Source organism: Vespa velutina, chromosome 7 (genome assembly GCF_912470025.1).
Source record: "Vespa velutina chromosome 7, iVesVel2.1, whole genome shotgun sequence".
Lineage (NCBI taxonomy): Eukaryota > Metazoa > Arthropoda > Insecta > Hymenoptera > Vespidae > Vespa > Vespa velutina.
The window spans coordinates 2,128,301-2,138,186 of NC_062194.1; the positions used below are offsets into that span (position 1 = coordinate 2,128,301).

The 9,886-nt window shown below is 28.0% G+C and overlaps 1 protein-coding gene across 2 annotated transcripts in view; it reads right to left on the minus strand.

Annotated features, from left to right (window-relative positions):
* Window positions 1-5,853, minus strand: part of LOC124950440 (patched domain-containing protein 3) — a 51,398-nt gene extending 45,545 nt beyond the window's left edge. The window contains exon 1 of one of the 2 annotated variants that reach the window (XM_047497124.1): window positions 5,342-5,853. The gene's annotated coding sequence lies outside the window, so the exon portion shown is untranslated. The remainder of the gene's footprint in view (window positions 1-5,341) is intronic. The other variant, XM_047497126.1, reaches the window with a different exon arrangement.
* Between the last annotated feature and the right edge of the window lie 4,033 nt (window positions 5,854-9,886).

The window sequence follows — 9,886 nt, forward strand, 5'->3', positions numbered from 1 at the left end:
TTTAACCCAAATGTCAAGAGAATAACGATGGTGATCGTAATATTCACCTTACTTTTCTAATAACATTCTATTTCTTATTTTTCGATTCATCTAATTTTGATCTACCATATAACCGATAAAAATGACGTTTTCGATGACATTCGATTACGAGCTTTTATATATAAAATATAACATCAAAGAATTAATTCTCTTGTAAATCTTAAATTTCTTTTTCTTTTTGTTTTTTTTTTTCTTTTTTTCTTTTTTTCTTTTTAGAAAGTCTCGAAATAAGAATTATATAAAACATGAAAATCACGATATCATTTATATCATTTAACATATCTATCAATAATAAATATATATATCGATATAATTTATATTGAATGTAAAGATATAATTATGATATAATTATACTGTGGATATGAATCATACTTTTTGCTTTTCTCGTGTTCTTTTTTTTTTTTTATTTCTTTCGCCTTTTTTTATTTTCTTTTTTTTTTTTTCTTATTTTTTCCTTATTTCTTCTCTTCAAAATCGTAAAGTAAAACTGGCTACGAACGAATGATAATGATTTCATAACGACAAGAAAGGAAATAAATTTTCCACAAAAAAAAAAGAAAGAAAAGGAAACAAAACATCTTTTCTAGCTTAAAAAAATAGTACCGAAAAGAAGTAATCAAAAAATGATAGAAAAAAAAAATACATATATATATATATACATATAAAATAATAAAAGAAAAAAATAAATGAAAGGAAAGAAAACGGGAAAGAAAAGGGGAAAGAGAAAAAGGAGAAAAGAAAAGAAGAGAGAAGAGGGGAAAAAAAACGAAGAAAAAAGAAAATACACGTAAACATGTAAAAGGAAAATATTAGATTATTAAGGCTCGACTAACGACGATATAACAGAGGGAGAGCTTACTATACAAGGCAGAAACTCTGGGTGATTCGTTGGTAGAACAAGCACGACGGGATAATTCCCCTCGGTGTATAACTGAGGTAACAATTTGTTACGGGGTCGTTGTTCAAACGAGTATAAACACTGACGGTTGATTGACCCGACGTCGTCGTCGTCGTCGTCGTCGTCGTCGTCGTCGTCGTCGTCATTATCGTCGTCGTCGTCGTCGTCGTCGATGTGACGCACATCACCGAGCTGATCGTTCATGTATCTCTCTCTTTCTCTCTCTCTCTCTCTCTCGGCACTACTGTTTTCTCTCTTTTTTGCTTTTGTTTTTTTTTCTTTGACAAGAGATCGTTGATAAAAAAAAATAGATGAAGGAGGAGAAAGAAGAGGAGAAGAAAGAGGAGAAGAGTAGGAGGAGAAGGAAAGAAAAGAAAAAAAGAGATCAAAGATAAACTCTCTCGTCCCTTCTAACTATTTCAAACACTTTCGGTTTCGACGATGACTTCGATCTTTTCTTTTTCCTCTTTTCATTCTTCTCCTTATTCTTCTAGTCTAATTCCAATTTTTAATCTTTAAGAATTATAACGAATATTTCGCAATCTCTAATGATAGATTTTAAATCATCTCATCGTCGTCATTAAACGATCACGCGAACGACGACGATGACGACGACAATCATTTTATTTTTACCTAAATATATCATTTTTATTATTTGCCCGAAAAAAAAAAATTAATCGGCCAAAAATAATCGCGATCTCGTATAAAATGATCCTTTATACGTCGAGATTAAATTTCAAGTTAATTAAAAAAAAAAAAAAAAAAGAAAAAAAACATGTTCCTAGATCAGCGATATTTACGATTTAAAAGAAATCAGCCTGAAGGAGAACCTTTGCCCTCTCCCCACTCTCCTTCATACAGACCCCACCCCCCCTTCCCACCAGTACTCTCTCCCTTTCCAACCTACGCAGTAGCATTAACAGCTTGAAATTAATGTATCGTTTAAGTATTATTGTTTTAAATCTTCCTAGGGAATTTTCGGTTTGATCCAATAAACGTAATATCCTCAATCCTACAGGATCGATCAAATTTCTCTATCAATGTTCAGAACGACGGGACGATTTTTTTTCTTTCTTTTTTTTTCTTTTTTTTTTTTTTTTTTACTAACAATATTTTTTAACGATTTTCTGTCCTCTCCTTTCTTTTTATCTTTATCTTTTTCCTTCTTTTTTTTTTCTTTTTATCATCTCCATTAACAACTCTATTATATTATTATTGTTCACGTTGTTTTATTTACAAAATAGATATGATTATTCTTCTTTTATATCTTTACGGTCCACATTTGTTTTCTTTCTTTTTCTTTTTTTTTTTTCAATTCTTTTAATTTTACCTTTTTTCATTATTTTCTGAATTTTAATCAAGTTTAATTTTAATTTTGACAAAACTTTTTTTAAATTTACTCAATCTCATTAATTGTTATCTCTATTAATAGTAATTTATTCATAAGAAATTATTGAAGAATATTCTTGTTTGAAAAAAAAAAAAAAAAAAAATCGAATGATACATCGATTGATAATTATGTAAACGTATGATTTTTATCGAAAAGAGATTTAACTCTTGACTAGTTCATTATTATCTTACTAGAATAATGTAATATGAAAGTTTCATCATTTCCACGTTCGCTTTCTATTAATAAATGCGGGAATAGATCGAATAGTCAGTTTTCTTACTTGTCAGTAATACATTTGTAACGCGTTTCTCTATAAAGTGACTGGATCATTCGAACTAGTTTCATGATCTCGTCTAACCTCGAAAACGATCAAAGTGTTACGTTCGATCAAATCCATGATTTCCGAGGTGGGGAGAAAAGTAAATAAATACATCATATGTAAGGATCTATGAAACAAAAATCTTCATTAACATGTCACAAAAAGGAAGGATTACATTGATACGATTTTTTTTTACTAGCGTATCTTGTAAATAAATAAAAAAAAAAAAAAAAATAAAATAAAAAGAATAACTATAACTTAAAAATAATCATAATTCGATAATTGAATGAAACATACGTATGAAAAATGATTATCGATATTTCGATTTATATTTCTGTCTTGTAAATTAAAAAAAATAATAAATAAATAATAATTGACTTGTAAATTAAGAAAAAACAAAAAAAATAAATAAATAAATAAAAATAAAACAGACGTGTGGGCTGTGGAACAAAAAAAAATAATCGATATGAAAGAAAAAATAATCACGCCTATTTCGTAAATAAAACAACGTGAATTATAATAAAGTAGATGAAAGAGAAAAAAAAATAACACTAATTTGACAAAACATATGTGATTAATGTGGTGACGTTAAAAAAAGAAGAAGAAGAAGAAGAAGAAAAAAGAAAGAAAAGAAAAAGAATATAAAACAAATAATCCAAGTAAATAATTGCAATTGGTGCAGAATCTTTTATACCCATTCCGATGGCTGAGCAACACGAACTAAGACGCACATTGTGTTGAATGTGTTCTGATTTTACTGCTCTGTTGCATCTCCCCGGTAACTTTCGAAAATTCTTCTAAACTCTAGTTCTTAATAGTTAACACCATATCTCTATATCGATAGAGCTCAATATTTTTATATATTTAATAACATAACAAATTGATTGAGTTAGATTATCGATTAGGATCATTCGATTTTCTTTAACTTCTAAAATTCGCCTAATTCATCATTCGACGTATGTATATAGATACGTACTTCCGTATTATTTGCAATCACGTAGAGGGGAATCACCCTCTATAACTTCGACAAGTACTTCTATTTATATAACCACCTAATATATGTCCCATTATTTCGTGATAAATGATTAGATATATGTGTGTATGTGTATACACACACACACACACATACATATAAATATATATATAAATATATATATATACATACATATAAATATATATATAAATATATATATATACATAATATATAAATATATATATATATACATACATACAGGGTATTCAAAAAAAATCACATTTAATTTTTATACAGTAAATAAAAGATAATATACCGAGTAAAAAAGTTTTCGTAAACATAGGTCGAAAGGTCAAGATACAAACATTTTAGTATCACGATTGACTTACTGACTTCAATTATTGCTCAATATGCTTTTTCCCTTAGTATTTATAAATCGCATTTTTAATGGTCCTCGTTAAATTTCCAAAATTATATTGGCAATTAATCGATTGTCAGCAACTCGATGTCTTTATATGAAAAAATTACATTCTCCGTTTCAATAACTTCATCAAAGTCTTCAGTAAATCAGTCTGATTTCTGGATTGGACGTGACGGAACCCTAATTTTGCGTTGAACTCGTTCCCCCCCCCCTCCCCCCGTCGATTTCGCCCGATTTCAATTCTTTACATTTCTTTTTATGAAGACATTTGAAAAACAATAAAATGTATTCTTCGCCTGATATAATAATTTGAAAGGATTACGAAAAACCTAATATGTAATGACTCGTCAGAACACCCGATAAAGATGTTGTTGAATTTTCGAGGAAAAATGTTTATATCTCGAAAATGAATAATCTTTCGATCTATATTTACTAAGATCTTTTTTACTCTGCATTTCTATTTTGTATTCTATAAATATATTCTATAAATAATTTGTATAAATATTAAATGTTTTTTTATTTGTCTTTTGAACACCCTATATATACATATATATATATATATATATATATATATATATATATTCATATATACATGTGTGTAGAAATCATATGATTTTATCGCATTCAACTATCAACAAATAAAAGAACAAAAAGAACGTTAAACGTAATGTTTCCTATCGTATCAAAAAAAAAAAAAAGAAAAAAAAAGAGCGAGAAAAAGAAAAAAAAAAGAGAAAAAATCTTTTCGATAACTATAAAATAATTGTATAAATCTGTCATAATTTGAAACACTATAGAGTACATATTTGTCTCTTAATATTCGTTTCTAAAAATATGTCGAAAGAAAGAAAAAAAATCTTTGGAAATTTTGAACGATAAGCGTAGAAAAGAAAAGAAAAGAAAAGAAAAGAAAGAAAAAGAAAAAAAAAAACGAAAGAAAAACGAAAGAAGACCAAAAAAGTTCATTTTACTATGTATCACCGCGAGATGTCACTGGACTCTGAAGGGGAATTTCTTATATAGTTTTCGAAAGAAAAATAATTCTGTTTTAGTTAAATTCGACGATATCGTCTCTCATTTCTAAACATATTTACGTAAATTAAAAACAAAGTATTAATTATTACCCAATTAAATGAACCCAACATACGTATACCTTATTACGTACGTACGTACGTATCATTTAATAAACTTATAACGAGATCTTGAGAGGTTCAACAATATAACGTAAACTACGATAAACGTTATCGGATCAAATCGTAAATGGAAAGAGTTGCTGCGGTTAGAAACCGGCAGAAACTTACCTTGAGTTTTCGTGTTGATTTCTTTGCAAAAAGACGACAAATAATAAAAGAATAAGAGAAAGATGAATGGTCGATCGTTGTTTTCCACAGTAGTTGACACTTTCGAAACCGTAATGTCTGCTTTCCTTTTTCTTCTTTTTTCTTGTTCCTTTTTTTCTCCTCTTTTTTTTTTTCTTCTTCTTTCCACCGCTATTACCACTTTTACCGGTTTTACTTTTATATCAGGTATTTTCTTTCCTTTTTTTTTCTTCCTTCCTTCGGTCGTTCTACGATTTCTCTTATCACGAATATTCTCACCTACATGTCTTCCTTGTACCACGTAATTGTTCACACGTCGTCATCGTTTGTTCTAAATCTATTATTAATGTAAAACAAATACAAATATTTCTCTTTATTCGGGATTATTGTACAAGATTACGACCGATATCAATCTATCTCGAATTAGTTTGTTCGTCGCGAAAAGCTGGATTCGAACTGACCGACGCACCGTTCGAGACTCCCGCTACGAAGATCGTGCGTGCTTACATCGTTCAACTTCGGCCGTTTACGTCGGACCTCGGCACGTCGTTCGGTCCTTTCCGCCGACCGGTCTAACGCTCTACGAAGAATCGAATTCGATCGTAAGCCGCGCGAAATCTACCGCGTATTTCGAAATACAGCATACGTACGTGTTTTGCTTCAACGATTACTCTTCGTTTATTTCGTAAGAATGAAAGAAATTCTTTTTTCTCTTCTTTTTCCTATTTATTATTATTATTATTATCATTTCAATTATTTCTAACGTCAATAGTCAGAATTTCGCTTAATTTCTACATATATTATTATGATTAGGATATAATATGACAATGAAAATTAATGATCGTTTAGATATATCTTTAATGTTATCGTTAATATTTTAATTTAAAATATTTATATTAAAATAATATATTAAAATGCAATATTTTTATTATTATAATAAAAATATTATATTATAATATTTTTATATGTATATATATATATATTTTTAATTATGTTATATTATAATTCAAATTTATTATATTATTATATTATAATGAATTAAAATATATAATATAATATATATATATATATATATATATATATATATATATATATATACACCTTATACATAACATCATATTATTATAATGTAGTACTAATAAAGAAAAAAAGAAAAGGTATTAAACTATTTATCCAATATACAAACGGTTGGCAAGAATCGATTGGATAAATTGTAATGCTTCTACATATTATACTAATACGTCGAACGGATGCAATGAATACTGCTACGTTTATAGTTTGATACTTCCTTCCTAGCTTTCATGAGTCTCCTCCATTGATATGAGAAAGTATATCTTCAGATATACATTGAGTATATATATCCTTATTCACGTATTATCGTATAATTAATTGGTAATAAAAAGAAAAGAAATAAAAAAAATTTCTGATAAAAAAAGAAAAAAAAGGAAGAAAAGTAAAGTATATTTACAAGTCAGAAAAAAAATGATTTGAATTATACATAAAAGTAAAAGTGCCGCCATTGAAAAATCGTATCCTGTTTGAAGGTAGACAAGTTCTCTCACTCGTTTCAAAGCGTTTAACAAGATCTTTATTAAGAAATTACGAAGGACAAAATTAATAATATGCGTGAATAACCATATAGTTCTATCATAAAATTGATAAAACAAATTTGTCACTTATCTGATTATTAATTATGAATAAACAATTTATTTGTTAAATTAATTATTGAAATATAATAATTATAGTTTTAAATAATATTAATAATATAATTTATACTAATAAATAATATTAAATAATATTAATAATATAAATTACATTAATAATATAATTTATGTATATATGTATATATATATTTTTTAATTATAGATAGAAATAAATATTGTATTTATAAAATATTTTTATTATGTATTAATATTAGTATTTTGTTTACATATATATATATATATATATATAAACACACACATACATATATATCTACATACAAAATATTATCATATTGATTAACCCAAAAATATAATATAATAGAATTGAATATATAATGCAATAGTATAACATATATTTTATAGCTGTATTTAATTTTAAATATAAACTACTAATTTTTTAGATGTATTAAAATAATTACTAACTATTTAAATGTATAAAATACTACAAATTCCAATATTATTTATCGGACGATCCAATAAAAAAAAATCATAATCGATAAGTATTACATTTTATTACCGGTATAGAAAGAAAAATATAGTTGAACGATTTTGTAGAGAAACGAAAACGAAACCTAAAAAGTAAACGAAAACGAAATAGTTTGCTTTTCTTTTCTACCTGAGCAGGTATATATTTCTGAGGTAAAATTCTTGGAAGATAGATCAGAAAAATTGGTGAAAACAGAATACACATAATCATGGACCATGAAAGAGATCTATACAAAATGATCACAGAGCAGGAATAATAGAAGAGGACGATGTTACAGAGGTAAAAATTTCGTATTCTCTTTCTTAACTTGGCAAAAAAGAAGAAAGGAAGAAAAGAAGAAAAGAAGAAAGAAAAAAAAGAAAAAAGAAGTCCTTTTAGTATATCTCGATAAATCCTTTTGAGACAACGCGCGCGCGCGTGTGTGTGTGTGTGTGTGTGTGTGTGTGTGTGTGTAAGATCCTTTCCTTCCTCTTCTTTTATATCCTGCAAAAAAAAAAGAGAAAGTCAACTTGTACAAAAGATCTTTTTATTATTAATATCGTATACCACCATTCTCAGTCATTCTACTATTCTAATTCAGACTTGCCATCATTCCTTGTGTTTCGAATGAAACGACGATAACAAGTTGAAATTCTCGTTAAAGAGAGAAATTACATGGCCACGAGAGAGTGAATCAATCTCGCGGTTAAACATAATTCACTTGCGCTCTCAAAAGTAAATTGAAAACGAGCGTACTTGCGTTCCAATTTATTTTTATCTAAAGCTTCGACAAATTCGGGTCAAAGAGAGAGAGAGAGAGAGAGAGAGAGAGAGAAAGAGTCTTGATGTTCGGTTGGAGATCGAGATACACTGGCTAGAACTGTAATCTTAGTCTTATTATTCAATAAACCTTGGCTGAGACCTTCGTGGTAGATCGTTGGTAAATCTCATCTGAAAAGAAAGAAAGAAAGGAAGAAAGAGAGGAAGAGAGAAAAGGGGGAGAGAGAGAGAGAGAGAGGGAGAGAGAGAGAGAGATAGAGATAGGAAGGGATGAAAGTTTAACAAGCCAACGAACAATACAACCCCTTTTCAATTCTTTGCCGATCAAACGAGCAAATCCTTTACCAAAAAAGGCTTTCTCTCCTTTTTCCCCGATACTAAATTCCATTTCGAGAAGTAACTATTAAACTAGTACTTTTGAAAAGCCTACGAAAATTATACTCTAATTCTTCTCTTATTCATTCTCTAAACTACAAACGGAATTACATATAAACGGATTTACTACAACGTTTTAGACAGACAGATAGAAATTCAGACTATCGGACAATTTCTCTTTTAATAAAATTATTATATTTATTTGACTAGTTTCAAGAAAAAAAAAAAAAAAAAGAAAAGAAAAGAAAAGAAAAAAACTAAGAACGATTGCATTATAGCGACAATGATATTTCGTCAAGGCCGTGAGATCAAACTCGTTGATGCAAGCTCATCAATGATGATAATGATAATAAGAGTAAGGCAAAGTGCGGGCTCTTGACAACGTTGGAATCCTTGAAAATGTAGTTCAAAGACTCAACCCTCTGATAACTCTTGATGCAATAACAGTTTAACGATGGATGCATCATCATAGTTTAATTATGTTTGTGAAAGAAAAAAAGAAAAAGGAAAAAAATATTTTAACAACGAGAAAAAAGATAAGAGCAAAAAGTAATTGTAATTATATCGTAATCATACTAATCGCAAGTTTCTTCTTCTTTTTTTTTTCTTAATCAATTATCTCCGAAAATTATAATGCAAAATATATTAAAACTTTAATAATTCACAATTGATCAACGTTCCCTTCGATAACGTTCGTTGTTTGCTAACATATTTCTAAACGGTTGTATAATATCGAAACCTTGACAGAATGAAAAAAAAAAAAGAATATATATATAAGGAAAAAAAAAGGGGCAAAAAAACATTTCAGTAAAAGTTGCATCTAGATCTAGAATGTACAACGCGAGAGCCATTCTAATAATTACATAGTAATTATAATCGTCGTATCTAAAAATCACACGTATCGTACATTCTTGGTATCACTGACGACGGTGTGCAATAAGAAAGAAAGAAAGAAAGAAAGAAAGAGAGAAAGAAAGAGAGAAAAAAAAATTAATTAATTAATTAATTAAAAGATAAATAAATAAATGAATGAATGAATGAATAAATGAATACAAACATAGCACATTTTAAATTGAAAAAAGAATTGTTTAAATAATTAATTAGCTTTGTAATAAATGTTTCATTCTTAAGACTTTATATACCAAAACGAGATATTTAACGTTTGAATTATTAAGATCCAGAAAAGTGTCATTCTCGTTGACG